Source organism: Ursus maritimus, unplaced genomic scaffold (genome assembly GCF_017311325.1).
Source record: "Ursus maritimus isolate PB19 unplaced genomic scaffold, ASM1731132v1 scaffold_24, whole genome shotgun sequence".
In the NCBI taxonomy this organism is placed as follows: domain Eukaryota; kingdom Metazoa; phylum Chordata; class Mammalia; order Carnivora; family Ursidae; genus Ursus; species Ursus maritimus.
In genome coordinates this window covers 27,219,105-27,241,492 of record NW_024424897.1, presented here as the reverse complement: position 1 = coordinate 27,241,492, position 22,388 = coordinate 27,219,105, and the positions used below count along the sequence as shown (strand labels likewise).

The 22,388-nt window shown below is 39.0% G+C and overlaps 1 pseudogene; it reads left to right on the top strand.

Moving 5' to 3' along the window:
• The first annotated feature begins 4,500 nt into the window (after nt 1–4,500).
• Nucleotides 4,501–4,915, top strand: LOC103660215 (annotated as a pseudogene).
• The last annotated feature ends 17,473 nt before the right edge of the window (nt 4,916–22,388 follow it).

The following is a 22,388-nucleotide window of genomic DNA, read 5'->3' as shown; positions in this document are numbered from 1 at the left end:
TATATAAAAGAAATTCAGAATCAACAGATAATTTGAAGAACCTGCTATGATAAGGAAGTCATGTGTGGAATCTTATATCCTCAATTAATCCTGATAATAATCCCTGGTGGTAATTAATAGTTAGCCCAATTTTGAACAAGCTATTGAAGTCTCCATTCCTTTTAGTTGTACATTCATATTCACAGAACTAGTTGGTGGAATAGCCAGGAATGAGATCTAGATGTAATATTCTCATTACGCTCTTCCCATTAAAGTTTATGGATGTAAAATAAGTGGTCAGTTATTCATAAAATCCAGTCTCATACATGGACGAATTTCTCTATAACCATGGAGTGATAAAACTTTCCTAACTATGACTCAAAACTGAGAAGCCAAAAGAAAACAGCTATTGACATTTAATTGTATAAAAGTAAATAATAAATTGCATGGCAGAAACATCAGAGGCAAAGTAAATAAAATGACAATCTTCAGAAAATATTTGTAGTTTAAATTATAAATAAAGTTAATATTTATAATGTTTTAAAGGCTTTTAAAAATAGAGAGGAAAAATATCAGCTAACTTAGAGGAAATGTGCTAGAAATATGAAATGACCTTCACAGAAAAAAATGCAAAAGGAATTTAAACATATTAAGGATGCTAAACCTCACTTATAGTAAGACAGATGCAAATTAATACCTCACTGAGTTAGCATTTCTCACTTATCAAATTGGCAAAAAATCAAAAGCTTGACAATTGACTCTGTTGGCAAAGCTATAAGGAAAAAACTCTCAGATATTGCTAGTGGGAATGCAAAATGTTACTACTCTTATGGAGGGGAACTGGTAATATATACAAAAATTATATGAGCAAAATTAAGGAAAGGCTATTTACTGAACCAGTAATTGTAGTAACAAAATACTGAAAGCAGCCCAATTGCCCACCAAAAGGGGGCCCACTGAATAAAGGATGAAATACCCATGCAATGTAGCTATGAGAAAAATGCAGCTGGAAAGATGGAATGAGGTATCTCTGAGTGTGGCTGTGAAACACTAAATTGACTATATATTCCTAATGAGGTATATCCTGAGCGGTGCATGTCCTAAGGACAAAAACAAGTGTGAAAAACATTAAAACTTGTCAGTCATATTGCTGTTGGTGGTGTTAATATTTTTCTGTAACAAAAATGGGATAATGGAAATGGTTGTTTCTTTTGGCACCTTAAAGAACTCACTTTCAACATGGAGAAAAGGAACAACTGAGGGAAGACAGAAGAGATCAAGTGACAATTCTGAAACCCAGAATTTGAAGTACATCAATATAAATTCATAAAGCATCTCCTGAAATAAAAATACATATATCCCCGCTCTGTCCCTGAAAAGTCTTCAAAACGATGATTGACGCAGTGGCAATAAACAACCACGAACCCAGATTTTGTCTCCAACTATCATCTACCACTAAGAGGAACCAAGGCACCTTGTAGACATGTAACATGACGTCTAAAGCAGGAAATGTAGAAGATGCACGTGGGACATCCTGTCATATAGATGACAAGCAGGGAACATTCCTAATACTGTTTTGGTGGGGTTAAAAGGATTCAGAGTTAACTAGAAGCTCCCACTGGTCTAAGTTGAGACATTTGGCACTGAGATCAATAATAATTGGTGGATTTAAACTGTGTTTAAATCCTTGAGATGTTGTTGTTGTTGATGATGATGATGATGATGATGATGATGATGATGATGTTATTGGTAGAACAAGGAAAGCAACTTATTTTAAAAACTAGTAAATTAAAGAATTAAACATTTACCTTGATTTCCTATACAAAATATAACTTAGTTGTCCAAACCACTGAACAGGCAGGACTGTTCTTACAGAACTATTTCACCTAACAGATGAGGAAGGCATGATTGTAATGGATAAGCACCATTTTCCAGTCCCTCATGAAAACCTAGAGCCAGGCAACGATCACCAGTGGCAGCTCACCGAGGGCCAGACGTGAAAGAAGTGTTCTTATAAAACAAAACAAAAATCTGATCAAACTTAATATCTAACTATCAATTTACAGGAAATGTTGGGAACAAACAAAAACATGAGTAGATATCACAGGGATGCAATCAGCACCATCCATATTGTGGGGAACTATAGGACAAACTGAATTTTGTCAACAAATTAATTGCAAACAAAAGAACAAACATGGAGGAAGAAATTGTAAATTAAAAGATACTCAGGAGACATCTCAACAAAATAACAATTAAGGAGCCTTTTTGAATCATGTTTCAAACAAGAGTGGGGGCAGGTGGGGTAGGGATGGCTTTCCTCCATGCATAAGCATGTATGTGCACATGCCTGCATGTGGATTATAATTTGGGAAATGTGAATGCTGGCTGGATATTTTATGACATTAAGTAATTACTGTAATTATGTTAATCACAATAAATATTATGTTAACAGGAGCCTTTAACTTTGAGAAATGCCTACAGACATATTTATGGATGAAGTGATATGATTATCTGGGATTTTCTTAAAATCTCCTGTGTCAGAGGTAGATGGCAGTGAACATGAAACAAGATTGACCATGAGTGATGGGTACATGGGGTTCAGTGTACTAGTCCCTGCACTTTCACATATGTTTTAAATTTTCCATAATAAAAAAGTCTAAAAATACTCGGCAGTTTCGTTATTAGTGTGACCATGGTTATGCAGTGGCTGTTTCATGGTATGAGTGGTTGAAGAGGTTCATGTCTTAGAGTATAAAGTCAAGCACTCTTTTGTCAGATGTCTTGCAATGCTACAGTGTATGCCCTCTGAATTTCTTTTCCTTTTCATGGAAGCATCTGCAAAATGGAAATGAGAGCTGTCTCAACCACCCTTCAATTTAATTTTTACACATGGTGTTCCCAGCTCTATTACTGTAGGACTATCAGACACACTATTTTACGAGGTCAGAGAATAATCCAGTCTAGGGATCAAGCAGGAGCCAATGTGGGTGCCCCTAACCTCAAATTAGAAATGATGCATCTATATTTCCATCTTTTTAAAAAAGGTTTTATTTGTTTATTTGACAGAGAGAGAGCACAAGCAGCTGGAGCAGCAGGCAGGGGGAGAAGAAGAAGCAGGCTTCCCACTGAGCAGGGAGCCCAATGAGGGGCTCCATCCCAGGCCCTGGGATTATGGCCTGAGCTGAAGGCAGATGCTTAACCAACTGAGCCACCCAGGAGCCCCCGTTTCTCCATCTTAAAAAAAAACAAAACAAAACAACCCGAAAGAAGGAACAATGCCAATATGAAAGTTTTGTCCAAGTCATTTATGGGTCAACCGTGCCTTTTCTCTGTTAAAGTAGCTTCTTTATAACTGATCCTTTAGAATAAAGTTGTGAGTTTCTAATAAGGACTAAACGAGTCAGCCACACATAAAAACACATTCTATCAGATTATCTAGTAAACTCAAGCCTCAAATGTGTCTTCCCTTACAGGAATTAACGATGAGAGACTTTGACATTTATTAACGAAATGATTGATTCTTTTGTGGAATCTAAAAACACCATTCTTGCTCCCCTCTGTTACTGATTTGAAAACCTACAGAGCTTCAGATAGGTGTGGCTTTTAATCCAACACTTAAACACATAACAAGCTATATTTGAAGAGATAGAATCACTATGGAAAATGAATTTCATATTACGGAGTAGCCCTTCGTTGGTTCAATATAGTTAATATATCCTAGCTTTAAGAGAAACTGAGAAGAATTCCTAGGCCTTTTCCATTCGTGCTGATATTTTTTTTTTTTTTGAGGAACTAAATATATTAGAAATTTTCGTTTCTTCTGCTCCTATACTCCCAAATTTTAAGAATGACACACATGCAAAATCAGGGGTAAAGCAACTTACCAAAGAACTATTTCTTGGTTAAATGGAAACAATAAATTCAGGTCTTAAGGTGCCATGTTTCCCAAATTCATATCCCACCCTAACCTGAAAAAGGAGAGTGTGGTCTGCCTCCTTCCCTCTCTCTCTTTATATATGTGTGTGTGTACACACACACACACACACAATGTATGACACCCTTTTTCATAATTTTCCTTTTTAAAAAAATCAAAAATTTTGACCACTCATTTAGAGCTAGCCTGTTTGCTTTTCTCCTACAAAAAAAAAAAAAAAATTCAATCACATTAACAAATACATTTGGATATATACAAAAACGAAGAAGAGCTATATCTCCATTGACACACTGTGGAAAGCAAATTAGAATTACCTTCATCGATGCACTGAAAAATGCAAACCTGATTTCCAAAATGTAAGTAGAGCTTATAGTATTAGTGGGTATAAAGTTTAAAACAGAAGGAGAGGTCCCAGTCACTGTGCAACCGTAACCATGGAGGACTCAAAGGTCTTCCCCCTTGAGGTCCCTCCCTTCCTGAGGCTCCGGCTCCACCCCCCCCACACCCCTTCCCCTGCCCCCCTGCCTTCTCCTGCAGCCACCTTGCCTCTTTTCCATGGAGGAAAAGAAATCCTACCCTCTGTCCATATGTCCGATATCCAGAACCTCCACTCTTTTGACCCCTTTGCTGATTTAAGTAAGGGTGATGATCTGCTTCCTGCTGGCACTGAGGATTATATCCATATAAGAATTCAACAGAGAAATGGCAGGAAGACCCTGACTACTGTCCAAGGGATCCTTGATGATCACGACAAATGGAAACTAGTGAAGGCATTTAACAAATTTGCCTGCAATGGTACTGTAATTGAACATCCAGAATATGGAGAAGTAATTCAGCTATAGGGTGACCAGTGCAAGAACATATGCCAGTTCCTCGTAGAGACCAGACTGGCTAAGGATGAGGGCCAGCTGAAGGCTCATGGGTTTCAAGTCCTTTTGGCTCACTGAAGCTTAAGTGAGGATTTCCTTGCAATGAGTAGAATTTCTCTTCTGCCCCTGTCACAAGTTTAAAAACCTCATGGCTGGTATAATGTAACCATTTGGGGTCTGCTTTTGACTTGGACTAGTGTAATTCCCTCATGCAATCATTTGAAAAGAGCTGAGAGAGAGAAACCGAGGGGGGGGGGGAGAGAAGGAGAAATAGCCTACCATTACTATAACCTTCAAAGTAGTTTGGAGTATGCATGTATGCTTGTTTCATGTATACATCTGACCTTGTATAGATAAGTAATCCTATGAATTACCAACTGGTAAACATTCAAATTTTGGAGATCCTATAACTAATTAAAACTAATAAAATTATTAATCCTAACTTTAGCAGATAAAAGGAGTGGAAAAGAGCCCAGGAGGATTCTTGGTCATTTTCCTCAGCCTTTCAAAATTAGTCCTAACTTCTCAATGAAAGATTTCACAAAAGACAATTCCACGTTAAGAGAGATTTCAGTTTCAACTATTAGATATGCCACTTACTAACTGAAGGGGATTATTGATCATTGATTGTGACTCTTTACCATTCCCTGCATCCCTGCTCTTTGCGATTTAACACTGCCGCTCCTCCTACTAGAGGCAGAGAATGCATCCCTCTTCATCAATGCCTGATGAATAGGCTGTGAGTGGAAGTGACAGGGGCCAGCCTGGATCCAAGCCTTACAATGAGTGGTTTTGTGCTTGCTCCTCTTTCATTTCTGCTGTGATCACAGAAGAACATGTCCTAAGTGACCCAGAGTCCCAGAAGAATGAGAGACACATGAAGCCACATGAACCTGTCCTAGGCTTGGAGCCAAACAGGCAATCCAACCATTTCAAATAAAGCACTGCCGAGCTGCAGCTGCACGAGTAAGAAAACAAAAACAAAACAATGCTTTTTCTAGGACACTGGTCCTGTTTTGTGCTATTTTTGTTAGGCAGCATTACAGTGGCAATTGTTGACTAATCCAGACATCAGTTACAGAACTAGGATACTGTTGGAAGAAAAACCTGAAATATGTAAAGGTGGTTGAAAACAGAACAAGACGGGGGAAAAAAACAGGACCTGATATTGGAAAACATACTGGCTATTCTGTCTCAAGTTCCCAGATAGTAAAATTTGAAAAACATGTAGCTAATTCATAGAAACAATATAAATATTTAACTGAATAACATGTGTCCACTGCTTAACCAGTATTTGGTGCATATAAATTATACTCAAATTTTAGTTATAGACATTTAATAAAAGTTACGTAAAATAAAAATAATAATTACAACATGTGAGTCAGAGTTATGAATCAACATTCATGGACTTCCTAAATGACTCCAGGAATGATTTTGGACATTCTAAAAACCACAAAACAAAATACTGTAAAACAGAGAATAAGCAGAATTCAGATCATCAACCTGCCTCATGCCACCATATCACATCAAATCACTGTAGCCCAAACCCTCTCCACATCTATTAATTTCCCTATGAAAGGATGCAAGAAGTTCTTCTTAGTTAGTATCTACTAAATGCTTATCACATGCCAGTAAATGTGAAGAAATCATGAAATATTAACCCCACAGCAAATCCATCAAATAGGTATGACACATTATTATTCCCAATTGATAGATGAGAAAACCAAGACACAAGGTAACCAAAACCATGGTAACTTCCTCATCATTACAACCATACTGGGTGAAAAGATGAAGAATTGAACCTAGGATCTCAGATTACATAGTTCTTGCTCTTGTCCACTGTGCTCTGAAGCTTCTGGGTTGCACAGGGCTGCACATGGAATCGCCTGGGGAGCTTTGAAAATATACCCGTCCGCTGGTCTAACCTCCACAGATTCTCACTTCATGGTTCTGAATTGAGGCCAGAGATTTTTAAAATATACCGTATGATTCTAGAGCATAGGTATGATTAAAAACCTCCAGCACAATGGGAAGACGGTACAGCACAGAGGGTAAGAGCCTGGCAGCTACCTTCAGACAACACAGGTCTGAATCCCAGCTCTCCTATGCAGAGATGCTCTGTTCCTCATTCTCCTCATCTGCAAAATGGGGATAATGACTGTACTGCTTCAGAGGATTGTGACAGTATTTGTCAAGTGCTTAGAATAACATCTAGATACAGTAACTGCCACCCTGATGATTCTCAAAGAGAACAGGTTTGGAAAAAGAAGTTGGTTCAAATGGATATAACTCCAGCAGGTGCTTGGTGACACTGAGAAAATCACTAACTTTATGCCATAACCTTCTCACCTTCAAAGTGAGAATAATTGAGAATCTCCTTTTCTAACTCTCCTCTTCCTCTTCTATTTTGAGTTTAATTTAATTAAATTTAATATTTTTAGAATAAAAATATTGAACCATGGTAGTATACCCTGTTTTATTTTTGGAATGTATTGGGAAATTTGAACATTGATTTTGAATGCTAAAAAAAAATTTTAAGAGTTTTAACATTTAGAGCCAGTCTTTTAACTGGCTCACCTCATTCTCTCCATTCAAAGGGTCCATACAAAAGAAAAAAACTTTTCCCATTAGGTAACTCAACAAGTTGGGTAGTAAACACAGGAGAGCAATGGGGGAGTGGGAGAGATGTAGAACTCAGGATCTCTTGAATTTTAATCAACTCATTTAGAAAACAGCACAATAACAGATTGTCACTGAAATACGATAATTCTGTTCTTCAGGGAAGGTTTTTATTGAGTCATATAATATTTTTTTTCTTATAAAGGAAAATACAGGATCTGATATTATTCAGGTCTGGGCAACTTCCCAGCAAAAGTTGCTGAGACAGGAAGACGTGTGATGGCTTTCATTTTTGTGAAGGTGGAATAATTTCAATTTAGAAGTACCTGCAAATATGGGAGGGGGGGGAGATTACTTCCAGATCTAATCTGAAAGACTAAAAACTTCCTGACTCCATGCTCTGTGCTTTTCTAAACAATCTATTTGGATTGGTTCAGCACAGATAAAGGTAATCTGTTAAAGGTTGTGTTTTGCTGTATTTGTTTTAGGAAGTATTATTTCCACAGGTCTTCAAAGTATTGTTTTGTTACAGCCCATATTTCTATATGGTATCACAATATTTTATAAACATTCATTCAGATTCACTTTCCCCAAGGGACCACACACACAGACTTCTTGAGGTTTATGTCTGTATGCCTTAGATATAAACTAATGCATATGTGGGTCTCCCTACTATGTGGTAAGGTAGCACTTTTTTTTTCCCTTCATTAAGATAAATTACTGATAAGCAAAGCTTGAAGTCTGCTGAGAGGTGGGGGGCAAGGTCATGAGGAAATCAAGAAAAAGGAAGGATACAAACTCTTATCTGTTCTACCAGTCTTTCTGAATGACTCAGGTTTTCTAATCAAGATACATATACAAGGCAACGTAAACAAGGCTTCTCCGATAAATATTACCACATGCCTGGGAAGAGTTGAGGTCAGCGTGCTAGGCCCTGCACTCAGTTGAGGGGTTGTGGAGACAGACAATTTGAGACTGCTGCCATCAAGAAGGATGCAGACCCACGACCCTCTCCTGCTGCAACCATCTAGGTTCCTGGGAGAACTAACAGCATACATGAATATAAAGAAATACAATGCTGAAGAATATTCTGGAATGAACCACTCTTAACTGAATATAACTCCCAAGAAAGTTGTCATCTTGTATTTCTCTTTGGGGAACTACAGTGGTAAGATAATTATCTCCACTAATGGCAGTGAGAAGAACAAGAATAGTATCAAGGTTACCCACAACATGTGATGGATAGCTCTCCCATGTTTAAGATCTGGTGGGTGCAGAAGAAACGAACAGTGACAAGGCTCTGGTGTGCAGATTTTAGTCATGACACCAGGCCTACTCATGGGGGGTATAAAGGCACAGCCTCACCCATTGTGCAGCAACCAGTACACAGTAACAACAGGAGAGATACTACTGAGCTTCCAATCGAGGGACTAGGACTCCGGACACAAGAAGGTATTCCAACAGACACTGCAGTAGATGCAAAGGAAGAGGGCATTTCTTTTCAGGCTTCCCTGGTGTCCCTGGCAATACTGGGCTTCTTATCTTAGCAGTGCAATATCAAGATCGAAGAACTCTGTAGAAGGCCCACCATAAGATGAAAGTTGGTGAGTCCTTGTGTATCAAAGAATTATCTGAGCTCCAGATTTACTGGCAATGAAACAGGCCAAGTGACATGAAAAGATTTAATAGATACATTGATTCCCTACATAGTCATGGGTCTGGAGATGCAGCGTAAGTTGAGAGTTTACATGGAAGAACTTTGGCAGGACCCTTGTTTACTTGGAAATACTTAGTCCAAAAACGTTCTCTGCTCTGTAAACCAGGTATCTGTACACAGCAGTGCAGGACTACGCAGGATCCTCTGACCTGGCCCAGTTAGCACCTCCCTCCTAACCTCAGCTCCCTTTCACCTGGCCACTCAAAGCCCACATGCCTCAGATTCCCTTATCTTTCCAAATGATTCACATATATCTAAATTCTCTCCTACTCTTTTTTGATTGCCTACTTCTTTTTTACTATCTTAAACGATCACTATCAAATATTTAATAAATATAGGCAAAACGACTAGGAAATTTGAGGAATCACCAATTTTCAAAGCAAAATGTTACATTTGTTAATTCTATTACTGGGTGAGTTGAGTCCCTTTCTAACACTTCCAGCAAAGTTAAGCACAGTTTGCATACTTTTTTCTTTAATTCTCTCATTACTCCCTATATATACTGTAATTATAGTACTCATGATGTTATATTGTAATGCATATTTATTTCCAATTAAACCAGGAGTTCTTTAAAAGTGGAATCATGCCCTTAATTTTAGTACTGACTGCATTTAACAAAGTGACAAATCTATTGTGAGCTTTTAATAAAGAGCCATTGAATAAAACCAAATTATCTAGGGTTTCTGGATACTCTCCACCACCAATGAATAGCTTTCCTTTGGCTATTGGTATGAGAGCTCAGCTATTTTTGACTGCCATAAAGATAATGTTAACAGCCCAGAGTTGACAATTGATATTTCAGAAGGCTCATCCATAAAATTTGTCAGTCATTCCTCAAATTTTACAACTACTTTAGAGAGACCACCTAGATTATATGAGATTTAGAGTAGATACAGGTTTGGGGGGGGGCAATGACAAACAATTAAGGGGACCCTCCTTAAGAAAAACAGAATAAATTACAAATACAGATTAGGTGCAGGATCTTTGAAAGGGCCCAGGTCTGTGAGGGGCTCTGAAGCTTAGGCATCATTTGCTTTATGGTAAATCCCCTCTTTCTGGTATGAGTAAAATTACTTGTACAGAACAAGATGCAGTACATTTTCTCAAATTTTACAAAGTTTCAACATTACAAATAGTCAATGCAGGAACATTTTTATTTTAAGGGAAAGGAGAAATACAACTATTGAAAATATTATCCATTATTTTTATTCAAAATCTTCTATGTGAATCTACTAGGAAATATTTTTTCCCTCAGAACCCAAACCAAGATATAACCTGTTTTTAATTTATAAACTTACCTGTTTTCTACTAGGAAAAGAATGAGAACTTCATGACACATCAAGTGTCTTTCCTTTAGAAGCCAGGAAACGTAGACATAAATGATGAATTCAACTGTCTTAACTCTTCACTGCCTTGGTTTTCCAAAGTTCCCTGTCCTGTACCCTCCCCCATTATGATCACTTGGGTTTTTATCTTTTCTTTAAAAAAATTTTTTTCCCATCTTGTACGTATGTTTACATGTAAAATACCTCAGATCACCTAGTGTACATAAATAAGTAAAGTCTCAATTATTCCCCTAGGAACTTAGCAGTTAAAGAAAAAAACAAATGGAAATGTAAAACAGGACTCTTTAGAGATGGTAAATAAGAACACAGCTATTGAACTTGTACACGTCCAGTCCCCATCTCTATGCACTCACCAAAAATCAGAAATCTCTCTCCTCTCCCTCTTACAATGGGGAGACTGAGAGTCAGTGTGAGAGTCGGGGAGTGAAGCTGGTTTTTGTTCTATGAGTCTTGCAGAGAATCAAGGCAGAGAAGAAAGTCTCAAGACAATGGAGAAGTCAGAGACCGTTATCTGAAATCAAAGATACCAGAAGAGTGAACCAGAAACAGAGAGCAAGGCATGGAGAAAGAGATGGTGTAGGATGGGGTGTAGCTAACGACTGACTCACTTTTCCATCTGTCCTGTGATGCATGGGCAGGCTGGCTTTACTTAAAGAACCAGAGTAAGGAAGGATTTAGGAAAGAGAGTCCACATGGTTTTCAGAGTCCAAAATAGCCTTAGTCAAGGGAAATTAATTTTGGCATTTGCAAAAACTGGAAAAAGCTTTCAGAAATTAGGTATCTTTTCAGCTGCATGAACAGCACTATGTTCATTGCCATCTGCCTCAGAGGACTTCTTCGATAAATCCAGTTCTTCTCCAAGCTCACCTGGCTGCTGGGACATTAGTGAAATTCTATGTTTCCAATGATTTCATGTTTACACTGCTGCCATAATTATTTTTTTTAAGTATCTTAACAACAAAGACTGTGCCTGATCTTTTGTGTAGTCTCAAACCATTAGATGAAAAATTCTATATACCCGACATTGATTTGTTTTATTTTATGTGGTTAGTTAGGAAACCACATTGACATTTATTTTCATTCACTGCACACAAGGACTCTGAAATAGAGCTATTACATTAGTATTTCCTCCCTTTTTTATGAAGATGAAAAGTCGGAGACATGGATTAAGTTACTCATCTATAGTCCTATAGCCACAAACAGATCTAAGACAAGGACCCTGGTTTTCTTTTCCCAAGGTGAATACTTTCCCTGCATGCTACAGAAGTCTCAGTCAAGTAGTTCTGAGTGGAATGCCTTATAGTTCTGACCTTAGCCCCTGTTAGCAGCCAAAATCTACGGTAGGTTCCAGAGGTACCACCCCATCATGTATTCATTCAGTCTATCAGCCTAAAGGGGTAGAGCAGCTTCTGTGTGCCAAGCAGAGGGCTAGTCACTAAAACTGGGCTTGCATGCTAATTAGGTTACATGCCTGAGACTAGAGTGTATCTCATTGCCTTTAGGATAATGACAGAAAGAGTCAACTCAAAAAGCCTAGCATGCAGGAGTCTACATAAAAGCAAAGCATATGGTGTGGTTTAGATGTTAATGGCACTGTGTTAACCCAGCACTAAGTGAACAATGCTCGGATGCACATGACCAGGTCTGGAATCACCCTGATGCCAGCAACAGAGCACAGAGAACTGGCTCAGGAGCCACGGGCATCTCCCCAGCATCACTGCGGTTGCTATCAGCCTTGGAGATGATGCCAGTCCCGACTAGTCCTGCAGCTGCCTCTGCCGGCTGTGCCTCTCGAAATGTTCACAGCTTTTGCTTTTGGAGTGGGCTCAGTAACAGGTGGGATTTAGGGAGACCCAAGTTTGGTGGAGCAGATCCAAACACGATATAGACTTAGTGCATCTGATGTTAATCAGCAGACTGTGCATAAAACAATGAAGGTGGTGGGTGAGTTTGTTCTCTCTGCTCTGAGGGAGACTCCCTGCTTCACAGAAAGGACAGCAGAATGTGGAATAAGGCAGAGTTGGGTCTGTACCTTGACTCTGCTATTTACTTTGTGGCCTTTGGCAAAATTTTTCAAATTTCTCATCTTCAGTGTCCTTGTGGGGGTAATTGAATAGAATCACACTTTCTCTCCAAGGTTGTATTAAAGACTAAATTTGTGTGGCCATGAATGATGTATAATTAAGTGGAAGGAAAAGAAGGAAGGAGGAAGGAAGGAAGGAAGGAAGGAAGGAAGGAAGGAAGGAAGAAAGAAAGAAAGAAAGAAAGAAAGAAAGAAAGAAAGAAAGAAAGAAAGAAAGAAAGAAAGAAAAGAAAGGCAAGCTGCTGAAAAGTAAATATGATTTTCTCCCATTTTGTTATAGGTGAGAATATAAGGGAACAGAGACAGAATTAGTAGGAAATGCTCCATCTGAAAGGCATTGGAAAAAGTCTTGAAGAATCTAAATAAAATGGGGGTTGGGTGGGATTGAAGAAGCAGAGATTTTCACTTCATACTTCATATTTTATAAGCATTTTGAATAGTGGTGAGATTGTGAGTGATTTTTACTGTGTGTGTGTGTGTGTGTGTGTGTGTGTGTGTCCTATAAGCATAAATCAGAGCTACTACACAGAGAGCATATGGAAAGAGCCTGGATCACAATACATATTCTCTACACATAAATTTCTTTTTCCCCCCTTTCCTTTAAGGTCATTTAAAATGCTGGAATGGGACATCCCTGGTTACTGGGATCTTCTAATAGAGATGCCACAAAATCATTCAATGACACAGGCAGTTGGCAGGGTACAGGACTTCTGAGGAAGCAGAACACACTCCGAGGGGAAAAAAATGGAGTATTCAAGGCCGTTTAAAATAATCAAGTGACTATTTCACTCCTCTCCTGGCTGTGTAGTGAGGAAGCCTATTCAGTTTTTGTCCCAGAAAATCTCCAAGTAAAAATGGAAAGAGGGAAAGTTTGGGAATCAAAACAGCTGTGTTCTAGCCCTGGCTCCATAACTGAAAATTCATGGCACTGAACCCTAATATTCCTAATCTGAATGGCTTATTTGATTTTCCTCTTTGTAAATGTTCAGTTAAAAATCTTTGTAATGGGGGCGCTTGGGTAGTGCAGTCGTTAAGCGTCTGCCTTCGGCTCAGGGCGTGATCCCGGCGTTGTGGGATCGAGCCCCACATCGGGCTCCTCCACTGGGAGCCTGCTTCTTCCTCTCCCACTCCCCCTGCTTGTGTTCCCTCTCTCGCTGGCTGTCTCTCTCTGTGAAATAAATAAATAATCTCGAAAAAAAAATCTTTGTAATGGGGTCAACTGAGATGGCGACTTTGAAAACACTTTTGTTCATTCATTCATTCATTCAGTGTTGTTGGAGGCCCTATTGAGGAGTGCCACAGTAAGAGTGGAAAGCCTCGTGGGGTAGCAAGCTGCCTTCAATACAATCCAGTAGAAGTCATTAGGGTTCTGGGGCCACAGAGAATGATTAAGTACTCGGAAGAGTTGCCTTTGCTTTGGAAACTATAAAACATTCTAACTGAGCAGAACTTGGCTTGTGTATCTCCCAAATAAAGGTTTACCTATAAATTGCCAACCTACTATGTTTTACATTCAGCTGAGAAAAAAGGAGAAAATCTTTTCCTTTCATTCTGCAGTTCTCTGACTGCTCTTTATAAACAGGTCAACAGATGAACAGTCTTCCCCACTCTCTCTCCACAAACACACTTATCTCCTCCACCCATTAAACCTTTCTCTGAAATATTCCTGTTACTTATAACTTGGCCTACAATCATCTTCCAATTACTGGTGTGAGTTGATAGCTTTTAAACAATAACTCTGTGAAAATCAAATGTCCTCCAGCCATACCAGCTCCAGATAGTTGGGATGATCGCTTAACTGCCAAGGTTTTGCTACCAATTAGGGTGCTTTTACTGTATTGGGCATAAGATGGAGTTTGTCTGTCAACTCTTCTCCTTCTGTTAGGGAAGATCTGAGACCAAACAAATTACTGTGGCCATCACTGTTGGCAGACTTTCTGTCTAGCCCTTGGTCAGACTCACAGACTTCTGTGAAAGCTCAAGAATATTTCCCATTTCAAACAGAAGTGATTGTGAAATAAAAATCAGCATCTTCAAACAAAGCCTCTCTAGAAGAGTTAGGTAATACTCCTTTGACACACCTCGGGGAACGAACTCTGGACCCCCATCTTAGAAGTTATGAACCTGTTGGCTTCTAATTCCCTGGATATATTGTAGTATTCCCTTGTAATTTAAGACTTTTTAAATTCGAGGAGATGTTTCCCATCTCATTAATCACATTTGACAAACCAAAAGGGGAGCTAACCTTTCTTATGACACGTAGGCAATAAAAATACATTTTCGGCTGGTTGTTTTATGTGCAAACAATTTTTTCTCCTCTTTAATTCTATGAAGCTCACTGCTCAAAACGAATACCCAGATTTAACCATGTGGAGCTCAACTTATATTATTAGATGACTTTTCCACCATAATACTTTTTCCATTGAGCATGTGACTAAATTATCATTGTTTATGTACACGTGGAATTTGAGAAACTCATGGGTCGAGTTTCTTATTTACTGGCATCATTATTTGTAACTACCCCATTGTTTGATGAGAAAATCTTCACAGAATAGACATCTCCCTTTTGTACCTTCAGCATTTATGATAAGTGGTAAAATATATTTTAGGAACAATTTTCCCATGTAAGTCCTGCTCTAATTGCGGGATGGGGTGGGGGACAAGACTGATGGAATCGCAGTCCTGCCTGCTCCCCTCTCTCCCTTGTTGTAGCAAATGGCATCACCATCTACATAACTGCTCAAGCCAAAATTTTAGAAGTTTTCATTGATTTCTCATTCTCCCGCCCTCCTCTCTCTACATTCACTCATTATGTCAAGCCCACTTGCACATTTTCTGCAAGTAACTACTTTCTCCATCTCTACTAGCAACAAAATTGTCCAAGTCACCATAATTTCTCACTGGAAATAATGCAAGAAGAGCCTCTGAACTGGTCTTCCGCTTGTTCTCTTGTTTCCCTGAAATTCATTCTCCAATAACATTCAGTGATCTTCTAGATCTCACTATTCTAAAGACTGACTGAACCAGCAAGATCAACTGGCAGCTAGTTGGAAATGCAGAATCTCAGTCCCCACCCAAGACCCACTGAGCCAGAATTTACCTCGTAACAAAGTCTCCAGGGGATCTGTGTGCACAGTAAGTTTGAGAGGCACTGATCTAGAACATAAATCAGCTTTGCTGCCTTTCTGATTGAAAGTCGTCAATAGCTTCTCATTTTACCTAGACTACCGCCAATAAAGCTCAAACTCTTTAATAGGACTCATGAATCTCCATTTATCCTGACCTCTGCCATACCCTCTGATCAACTTTTGGCTCTAGTCTCCTCTACACCCACTCTACTTCAGCCACAGGAGTGACTTTTCTGCTCCTAAAACATGTCTTGTGGTCTTTGCACTGGCTGATCCCTATGCCTGTAATGCTCTTCCCTCATTATGCTATGGCTGGTCCTTTCCTATCCCTTTGATCTTAGATCATATATTACCAAGTCAGATATGATTCCCCTTAACTCCTCAAATGAGGGTAGCGATGGGTAGCCATGGGATTATTCTGTTCCTGCTTAGCATTTTATTGCCATCTCACATTTTTCTCATCTGGTCATGATCCCTCTCCTCTCTTCTAGAAAGTATTTCACCAGTCTTGTTCTCTGCCCTTTCTCCAGCACTTAAAAACAGTGCCTTCCATATATTATAGGCATCCAAACAATGCGTGTTGAATGGAAAAAATGAAGAAAGTTAGGAAGGGATGGAAAATTGGATATATCCAGGACATTTCCAAGAAGGAGTGTAGGAGTGGATCCTGGAGAAACCAGTGAGTAGCAACCTGCGGCTCACTAAAAGCACGTCTACTTTTTCTAAGTCTGGAATCGGAGACAGGAGGACTTTATTATTTAGAGAATAGTGTCCAGGATATTATAAACCTGTTGGGTTCATTGTAGGCACACCCCCCCAACCCACACACACCAACTTTTATATCCTTTTATTCTTAAAAAAAAAAAAACTTACATAATTTAGCAAAATTTGATGTGATTCTTGGTGTGGAAAACAGGGTAAATGCTGCTGGTTTGACATGTAAAATGCATTCAGGTTTATGGCATGCTCTCTCCCTCCTTATGCCTGGAAAACTAAAACACAGAGGCTGGAGAGTGGCACAGATGCCACTTACCTGACCCAAACAAGAGGCAGCAGCAGAGACTGTGGGAGAATGTTCTCCCAGCCCGGAATACTCTCTGTTTTCATTCCCTAGCTCTTCTAAACTGTACGATTGCATGCATTCACATGTTCCTTGTTTCCCTCTTCCAAAATAGAACATCACTTTTCCCTTTGTAAGGCCTGGAGTTTTATCTGAATTTCACTTTGCTTCTCCAGGGACTAGTGTAGGAAATGGCACACAGCAGAACCTCAAAAAATGCATATTGAGCAAGTGAATAAAAAGTGAAAATACCCGATGAAAATTTCTAGGAGTGGCAGGAAGGGCTCGAATGGAAGTTAAAGAGAAGGAAAATGGTTTTCAATGAGATAAGACTAACATTTCAAACAGCTATTACTAGAGTACCACATTTGTAAAGGTCCATTCCCAACTTTTTAGTAGAAAAAGGAATCTGCTGGATGCATTGCCATCCCATTTTAATATTCACTGTTTGCCTCTAGCATAAATCTATGCTGCGAGTTAGGCTTCTGACTTGGACTCCCTAGCCAGGCAGTATTCCTGCCTCTTACAGCACCAACCCTCACAGGTAGAAGGAGAACAGAGATAGGTTTCCAGTTGGCAAAAGCTCACTGGAGTCTTAATAGAAAAAAGAATGATGGCGCAAGAGCTTACCTAGAGAATGCCTGTTGACTGGAGGGGAAGAAATCAATGGTTTATCTAAGTGGCAAGTTACTGACAAAGACAATGTTCCAGCAGTCCAGATCCTTACCCCTGGTGAATAAAACATTGTGAAAACACCAGGGAAGTCTCCTAGGATAATGGCATTAGATCACTGGAGATGCTATTACAAGCCACTTCCAGAAACAAATGGGTAATCAATTAAACAACCCCTTAATTTGTGAATGTGGTGCCTGGTCAGAGAGGAAAGATTAAACCATTTACTAATAATTAGTTTCATGGGAAAGTACTAGAGGTTTCTTAGACTTGAAGCTTAGAACAGAAAATAAATATTTACATGCCCATTCTAACATTGATCACAAAAAATACGATGGATGATCTCTTCAGTTCCATCAGCTCTCTGGCATAACACAGTGTCAAGGCAACAGGGTTTACTACAACAGGACAAAAAAAAAAAAAAAAAACTTGTATCTAAGCAATGGCTCTGGGGAATATTAAAAGTATACACTTACACCAGTGTTTTAGAGCTTTTGTTTATTTACGAAGATTGTGATGTTGTTTAGGAGGCTGAGAGTAGGGTGATGGGAGCTATGTGAGAATGAGAAAACTGGGTCAAGCAGAGAGTAGGTACCAAATAAGGCATGAGTGTTGTTTTTGTTATGATTAAAGAAAATTAATTTGAATGAAGTTAGAACTATGGCAAATTAATGAATATAAAGGTGGTTTATAATATATAAATATAGACATATGGTAATGAATATCATTAAAATACGGTTGTACAAAAATTTTGTTGTATTTGCTATTTTCCTAATAAAAGATCAAAAGTTTAACCTAAATGGGTCATAAGCCTCCGAAGTTATTTAAGGACTAAATGAGATAAAGATTAGCTATTATTATTATTTCTCAATATCAATATTCTGATTTATTGAATGAGAGCAAATCTCATGTAGACTTATCAAGATCTAACTTGGCCACATACATTGCCCATTATCGTTTCAAAACACGTGACTTTTTTTTCTTTTTCTCTTTCTACTATTTTATTTTTTATTTTACTTTTTAAATTTTTTATTATGTTATGCTAGTCACCGTAAAGTACATCCTTAGTTTTTGATGTAGTGTTCCATGATTCATTGTTTGCGTATAACACCCAGTGCACCATGCAATATGTGCCCTCCTTAATACTCATCACCGGCCTAGCCCAATCCCCCACCCCCTTCCCCTCTGAAGCCCTCAGTTTGTTTCCCAGAGTCCACAGTCTCTCGTGGTTCATTCCCCCTTCTTTATCCCCCCTTCATTCTTCCCTTCCTTCTCCTACCCATCCCCCTGCTATTTCTTATGTTCCGTAAATGAGTGAAACCATATGACAATTGTCTTTTTCTGCTTGACTTATTTCGCTTAGCATAATCTCCTCCAGTCCCGTCCATGTTGCTGCAAATGTTGGGTAATCGTTCTTTCTGATGGCTGAGTAATATTCCATTGTATATATGGACCACATCTTCTTTATTCATTCATCTGCTGAAGGGCATCTTGGCTCCTTCCACAATTTAGCTATTGCAGACAATGTTGCTATGAACATTGGGGTGCATATGGCCCTTCTCTTCACTATGTCCATATCTTTGGGGTAAATACCCAGTAGTGCAATTGCTGGGTCATAGGATAGCCCTATTTTTAACTTTTTAAGGGACCTCCACACTGTTTTCCAGAGTGGCTGTACCAACTTGCATTCCCACCAACAGTGTAAGAGGGTTCCCCTTTCTCCACATCCTCTCCAACATTTGTTGTTTCTTGCCTTGTCAATTTTTGCCATTCTGACTGGCGTAAGGTGGTATCTCAGTGTGGTTTTGATTTGAATTTCCCTGATGGCTAATGATGTTGAACATTTTTTCATGTGTCTGGTACCCATTTGTATGTCTTCATTGGAAAAGTGTCTGTTCATGTCTTCTGCCCATTTTTTGATTTGATTATTTGTTTCTCGTGTATTGAGTTTGAGAAGTTCTTTATAGACCTTAGATACCACTCTTTTATCTGTAATGTCATTTGCAAATATCTTCTCCCATTCCGTGGGCTGCCTCTTAGTTTTTTTGACTGTTTCCTTGGCTGTGCAGAAGCTTTTTAACTTGATGAAGTCCCACAAGTTCATTTTTTCTTTTGTTTCTCTTGCCTTTGGAGATGTGTCATGAAAGAAGTTGCTGTGGCCATGTCAAGCAGGTTGCAGACTATGTTCTTCTCTATGATTTTGATGGATTCCTGTCTCACATCGAGGTCTTTCATCCATTTGGAGTTTATCTTTGTGTATGGTGGGAGAGAGTGGTCAAGTTTCATTCTTTTGTATATAGCTGTCCAATTTTCCCAGCACCATTTATTTAAGAGACTGTCTTTTTTCCACTGGGTGTTTTTCCTGCTTTGTCAAAGATTAGTTGCCCATAGAGCCGAGGGTCCATTTCTGGGGTCTCTATTCTGTTCCATTGGTCTATGTGTCTGTTTTTGTGCGAGCACCATGCTGTCTTTGTGATCACAGCTTTGTAGTATAGCTTGAAATCCGGCAACGTGATGCCCCCAGCTTTGTTTTTCCTTTTCAACATTTCCTTGGCATATCAGGGCCTTTTCTGGTTCCACACAAATTTAAGAGCTGTTTGTTCCAGCTCTTTGAAAAATGTCATTGGTATTTTGATCGGGATGGCATTGAAAGTGTAGATTGCTCTGGGTAGAATAGACATTTTAACTATGTTTACTTCTTTCTACTATTTTAAAGTGAAGCTTTAATAATCATCAATACACTCTCTTTAAAGTTTATGAAAATCATCTGACTGTGGCAAGTTGCAATGGTTTTGTGATTGTTTCTTTTAGTTGTGTTTATTTTTTAAATCTTTCTTTCTTTCTTTCTTTCTTTCTTTCTTTCTTTGACAGAGAGCGAGCGAGAGAACACAAGCAGGGGTATGGGCAGAGGGAGAGGGGGAGGGAGACGCAAGCTTCCCACTGAGCAGGGAGCCCCATGCAGGGCTCAATCTCAGGACCCTGAGATCATGACCTGAGCTGAAGGCAAACGCTTAACTGACTGAGCCACCCAGGTGCCCCAGTGTTTTACTTTAATTACTAAAACATTGGTAGGTGTTCTGGACTGAATGCTTATGTCTCCCCACCAATTCATGTTGAAATTCCACCCACCAATGAGATGGTATTAGGAAGTGAGGCTTTGGGAGATAATTAAGATTAGATGAGGTCATAACAGTGAGCCCTACTGAATGGGATTAATGCCTGCGAAGGGTCATGAGAAAGCTTGCTTCTCCTCTCTGCTCTCTGCCATGTGATGATACCACCACCCCAAAAACTCCCCTACATGATTTATTTTTCTATTTAATTATTGCCTATTTGATTTTTCTAACTCCAGTCTCTTCTCCCTGAAGCCTTCCTTACTTCCTCCACATATTAACCTAGGCCAGGAATATCTTAACTATCCCTTATAATGTACACAGGCCATGGTTTGGGAAGGTAAATGAAAGTCCTCTCACTGCCTAGAATAGTAAAAGGTTTATTTCAAGGAATTATAAGCTTACATGCTTTTTGGAGTTTGAGGAGCGAAGGTCAGTAAAGTAACATTCAGAAAGCCCTTGGTGCGGAGCTCACGCGGTACCTGCTGACAAGGGCCTCTTGCTTGTAACACCAAGGTGGGGCAGTGCTCAAAAGGAGACCTGTCTGTGGTTTAGCACAAAGTGCAAACTGCACCTGAGCAAGAACTGTCCTTGAAGTCATCAGGTTGGGAAACCGGGGACTCCCCACATCAGTAGCACAGAGCAGCTTCAATCCCCCTCTTACGCTGCCCACCTGTGGATGGAGGCAGGTTTCAAACAACACAGCGCTCTCGTGATGGGCAAAAACAAGTATTGGGAGAGTCCTTCCCACGTGACTGGACTGACCTTGGGCAGGCCTTTCAATAGCTAACCCATTAAAAAAAAAATTCTGATACGTCTTTGATTCTTTTTCAATGACTAATATGGAATTGTTACTTTTATTTTTGGTAACCAAATTAGAGCATGATTCTCTCTAAGGTTATGTTCCACACATACACAAACCCTCTTCCCTGGGTAATTACAGAAAATGGAAATGGAAGTTTTGACTTGCAATGCAGTTCCTTTCGTGCATTTTTATTCTGGGATATTTATTATTTTGTCATAAATTGCCTTCCTCTTATTTCTCTTTTATAACATTTCAGAATAGAAAAGAATACTTCTCTACTTCCACAGGCAGGTAGGTAGGCAGAAGAGAGAGCAAATAGACCGGGTTTTTAATGGAAAGAAGCAATTAAGTTTGAAGAGGTTGTGTGAAGCCCTCACGTAACTAGTAGGGAACAGTTTCATTGATATGCTTGTTCCTACTGCAAGCTCTTCTTACCACATTTGCTCAGCACACTGTTTTAAAATTATGTGATGAGCACTGGGTGTTACACACAAATGATAAATTACTCAATACTACATCTGAAACTAATGATGTACTATAAGTTGGCTAGTTGAATTTAAATTAAAAAAATTAAAATGATAGTTGAAAAAAATAAAAATAAACAAAATTATGTTTATGGGTCCACATTCTCAAGTGAATTTAAGCGTCATGATAGCATGATTGTTATTATTTTTACTTTTATAACCCACTCACCCGGCAGGGAAATGAAAACATACTTATAAATAAATACTTAACTTAAAACCTTTTTTTAATCTGACACTATCACAAAATTTTATCTTCCTTATCTGTAAAAAGAAGGTTCTATATCATAGAATTAAGATTTGGGAAGGATTCAATTTGTAAAAACCTACATTTACGACATTATTTGGCATGTGGTAATAGCTAAGTAAATGCAGGTATACTGTCAATGCCTTGATTCTGAAAACCACAGACTCCTAACTCCTCTGACTCTGGTTTTTGGCATCATTATACTTACTACAAACTTTCTATAATACTAAATCCCTGGCTCTATTGGGAGCATCCTGGACCAGACTCTGTCCAGCCTTTGCCTAACATTTCCTAG